The 5244-nt window shown below is 39.6% G+C and overlaps 1 pseudogene; it reads left to right on the forward strand.

Annotated features, from left to right (window-relative positions):
* Positions 1-236: 236 nt before the first annotated feature.
* LOC110596246 lies at positions 237-755 on the forward strand (annotated as a pseudogene).
* The last annotated feature ends 4489 nt before the right edge of the window (positions 756-5244 follow it).

The following is a 5244-nucleotide window of genomic DNA, read 5'->3' on the forward strand; positions in this document are numbered from 1 at the left end:
GAACTCAAATGTGCACAAAACCCAAAGAGGCCCATTAAAAAGTGGGCAAAAGACATGAATAGACACCTCTCGAAAGAAGATATATGGATAGCCAACAGACACATGAAAAAGTGCTCAGACTCACTCATCATCAGAGAAATGCAAATCTAAACCACATTGAGATACCACCTAATCACAGTAAGAATGGCCATCGTTAATAAAACAAACAACAGGAGAAAGGGCGCAGGGTTTGGAACATGGCGGACGACGTGGAACAGCAACAAACTACTAACACTGTAGAGGAGCCCTTGGATCTTATCAGGCTCAGCCTGGATGAATGAATTTATGTGAAAATGAGGAATGACTGAGAGCTTTGAGGCAGATTACATGCTTATGATCAACATTTAAATATGATATTGGGAGATGTGGAAAAAACTGTGACTACTATAGAAATTGATGAAGAAACATATGAAGAGATATATAAATCAACGAAGCGGAATATTCCAATGCTCTTTGTCTGGGGAGATGGAGTTGTCCTTGTTGCCCCTCCACTGAGAGTTGACTGAAACAAAGAATGTGTCATGTGGAAAGTAGGAGACTTCGTACGGTTGCCTCTTTAAATGTACAAGACATTCAAAAGAGAAAACTGCATACATTTTGATATTAAGAAATGATTCCAAGGAGTCTTCCACTCCTGAAATGAATTGCTTTGCAGATAACTCTTAAGCTAAATAGCATTTTTATTTTTCTCCAATCCTTCTAATAAATATAATTACCAAGATGCAGAATTCTTTTTCAGGAAAAAAAAAAAAAAACAGATGCTGGTGAGAATGCAGAGAAAAAGAAACACTTCTATGCTGCTGGTGGGAATGCAAACTAGTACAACCTCTTTGGAAGACAGTGTGGCAATTTCTGAAAGAACTAGAAATCAACCTTTTGTTTGACCCAGAAATCCCCCTATTGGAAATATACCCAGATGAACTCAAATCATTCTACAAAAAAGATACCTGCACATGCATGTTTGTTGCAGCTCTATTCACAATAGCAAAACATGGAACCAACCATGCTGCCCATCAAAGCTAGACTGGATTTAAAAAATGTGATACATATATAGAATGGAATATTATGCGGGCATCAAGAAGGACAAACATATGGACTTCACAGCAACTTGAATGGATTTAGAGTCTATGATACTCAGTGATCTATCACAGAAACAAAGAAGAGTACCATATGTTCTCACTCGTAAGTGGACCTTGAACAATTATCATAATACTATAAGGAAGGAATTGGCAGTAGTGGGAAACTGTCAGGGGAGCGGGGGATGGGATTGGCAGTTGAGGGAAACTTCCAGGGGAGGGAGGAGCATACCTCATCAACAAGGGTACCTGCATAATGAACATCTGTACACCTAATCCTGAATTGTACCCCACATCTTTAAAAAAAAAAAAAAAAAAGAAATTGGATGTGCTCCAGACAAGACAATGGGCTCAAAGTCAGGCTTACTGCTGGAGATTAGGCTTATTTTTTTTTTTAAAAGAAACAATTCTGCTGGCAATATGGCTAGTGCTATGACTGCCAGCCCAGTCTAGTGCTACTAGTTGAAAAGACATGTATTACCCTAACACCAGGACTGCATCCAACCTCTCAGTGACCAGAAAACTTAATGTGCAATATCACTGACACCACTGTAGAGTAGATAACCAACAGCCTGACTGAATATTGTGCAGGAGGATGTGGATGGAGGTAACCGTGATGGAGACAACTGTTCAACAAGAAAAGATGAGCACAAAAATAAGAGAAAGAATTCCCAGGTCAAAAGAATTAGGAAGTCAATATCCCAAAGAATGCAGAGGACTCTAATGCTAAAAAGGCCATCAGGAAATGGAAGATTAGTATATACATTTTATTTCATATAAAATAATCTCATACAATATTCCAACAAAGATGTTTTAAAGCATGTGTGTTAGGTTATGTTCCCAGGAATCAGGCTATGAGATTATTTGTATGCAGACACTTTACTGGATGAGCTCTTGGAAACAGCACTTGTAGGGGAGGTAAGGAAGTAGAATTTTGCAGACGGACAAGATGGACTGTGATGCATTTGCAAAAAAGTACTCAGTCAAATCCAAGGGGTGCTGAGGTGGCATTTTTTAGTTGTTCCAAGTTAAGGTAAGGACCTCAAATATTTTATCCCCTCATTAAACAATCACTAGAAGCAGGCTGCCCTTGGGAAAGGGCCATAAACTTAGGTGAGGCAGGCTACTTTGTTAAGGAAAATTCATGGCCTGTGAGCTGTCAGCAGTCACCTCTTCCAGCAACTGGGGGAATGAATGCCTCACTCCTGAGGAAGGAATTAACCCCTACCATAGTTCACTACTCATGGTAATAGCCCTTTCAGGACAAAGGTTGTTGTCATTTCTTGGGAAAACCAAGAGGAAAGCTAAGGAAGTCACCTAGAATTGTTGCTTTCACAGATAATTTCATAGCGGCACTGACAATCATTGTCTCCTTCCTCTACCACTAAAGGTCGCTGAGAGTAAAAATCTAGGAGTGTTAGCGTCCTAGAGGATGGCTCTCTTTCCTAACAGGGCATCGTCTCCAAGCTGATGCTTCAGCTATGCCTCTGTAACTCTATTAGTCCAACAACTCTGGGAGGTAAGGGGCATGTTAGAACCAGTGGTGGCCATATGCTCTCTGATGCATCTCTTTTCTAGTAAAAACGTTTCTTTGGTTCTTCACAAGCTGGTGGATCTAGCACTCTGAAGGCCCTTTAATACTTCTGCCTTAGGTCCTGAAGGCAGCAAATGCAACTCTCTACTTGAAAGACATCTTGATTCCAGTCAAGATAAATCATTGTTCCTTCCAGGGTAGGAGTTTGATATAAAATACTGGTTACCAAAAAACTGATTCGTCTCCATGAGAGAAAATGCCTTATTGAGTCTTTGTGATGTGATCATTTTATGTTTCAATGTAGCTGGGTCATAGGGGTGCCCAGACATTTGTACAAATATTATTCTACCTGTGTCTGTGAGCTTGTTTCTGGGTGAGATTTGCATTGAATCTGTAGACTGAGTAAAACGAATTGTCTTCCCTAGTGTTGGTGGTCTTGATCCAATCAATTGAAAACCCAAAGAGAACAAATAGCCAGAAGAAGAAGGAACTTCTGTTGCCCGATTGCTTGAGCTGAGACATTGGTGATTTCTAGCTGTCAGACTCTGACTGAAGCATCATTTTGTCTTGGGTCTTAAACCTGTCCACATTTGGATTGGAACTTATATCACTGACTCCTCTGATTCTCTAACTTGACAACTGCAGATCATGGGACTCCTCAGCCTCCACAAACTGCATGAGCCAATACTTTATAATAAATTTCCTCATAGTCTATATGTACATATAAACATATATAAATAAACAAATAAACAACTGAAACAGATGTATATATATACATATATATGACAAGCTATAACATATCTTATTTTATATCTTACTGTTATGCACACCACATTGTTTCTGTTTCTCTAGACAACTCTGACTGACATAGTTTCTTGTCACTGGTCACTGGTGGGTATCCTTTCTGTCAGTAGGAGTAGCTTGATCAGTCTTAGTGAAATGGGAGTTTATGCTCCTGGGTTCATTTATTACATCTTTTCACGTCATCATTGCTATTCTATTTATGTACCCATTGTGCCAAGCTTGGGATAGCTGATGACAAAGTCTGGCTGATAGCACCTGGTCAAGACATTCTTGCTACTTGGGTTTTTAGTGCCTATTCTCTAGGAGACGCTCTCTGGGGGCATCAACATAAGAAACAATCATCTTCAGGCATTATGCTTACTCCCACAGGTCCATCCATAATTCCATTCCCAGTCCTATTTGCCCATCATTTTTTAAAATCATCACTTGTTCGCTGCATTCAAGGCAAAGTTTTAAAATTCCTCTACTTTGAAAAGATGTGCTACCAATGGAGAACTTAGAGAATTCCCAAGAATTGAAGAAAATGATGAGTCAAAACTGACAGCATGCTGAGTTACAGAACAATAAAGTCCCAGGTGTGATGGCTCATGCCTGGTAATCCCTGAACATTGGGAAGCTAAGAAAAGAGGAACTCTTGAAGCCAGGAGTTTGAGACTGGCCTGGGAAACATTGCAAGACCCTGTCTCTACAAAAAAAATTAGCCAAGCAAGGTGGTACATGCCTATGATTTCAGCAACTCATGAGGCTAATGCAGAAGGATCACTTGAGCCCAGGAGTTTAAGGTTGCAGTGAGCCATAATCACACTTCTGCACTCTAGCCTAGGCAACAGAGCGAGGTCCTGTCTCAAAAAAAAGTAAACAAATAAATAAACGAACAACTGAAACAGAGTCAATGAAAACCTCAAACTATAAAAACCTTAGAAAGTGCAGGGGACACCTTTATGAAAATTGGAACTGACAATCAATTCCTGATCAAAACCCCAAGTACCCATGACAAAGAGATAAGATAGACAAGTGAGACTTCATGAAACTGAAGCTTATGCAAAGTCAAAAGAAACCAGCAAGAAAGCAGGGAGACAACCCACAGACTGGGAAAAAAATATTTGCTAACTGTATATCTGACAAAGGCCTAACATCTAGGATCTACAAAGATCTCAAACGTGCTGAAAAGAAAAAAATGAACAGCCCTATTACAAAGTGGGCAAAAGATGAATAGAAACTTCTTAAAAGAAGGCATAAGAGCAGCCAACGGATACATGAAAAAATGCTCAACCTCGCTAGTCATTAAAGAAATGCAAATTAAAACCACACTGAGATACCACCTAACTCGAGTCAGGATGACCATCATCAATAACTCAAAAAAACAACAGATGCTGGAGAGGATGTGGGAGAACGGGAACACTTTTACACTGCTGTTGAGAGTGTAAACTAGTACAATCCCTGTGGAAAACAGTTTGGTGATCACTAAAAGATCTAAAAATCGACCTTTCATATGACCCTGCAATCCCTCTACTGGGAGTACACCTGAAGGAACTCAAACCACTCTATAAAAAAGGTATCTACACACGCATGTTTATTGCAACATCATTCACAACAGCAAAATCATGGAACCAACCACGCTGTCCATCGAAAGAGGACTGGATAAAAAAATGTGGTACATATACATGAATATTATGCAGTCATAAAGAAGGACAAAATTATGAACTTCGCAGCAACTTGAATGTACTTAGAGTCTATAATACTCAGTGATCTATTGCAGAAACAAGGAACTGAGTATCACATATCCTCACT

The sequence above is a fragment of the Carlito syrichta genome, unplaced genomic scaffold, assembly GCF_000164805.1.
Source record: "Carlito syrichta isolate Samal-C Ts95f unplaced genomic scaffold, Tarsius_syrichta-2.0.1 Scaffold307981, whole genome shotgun sequence".
Classification (NCBI taxonomy): Eukaryota; Metazoa; Chordata; class Mammalia; order Primates; family Tarsiidae; genus Carlito; species Carlito syrichta.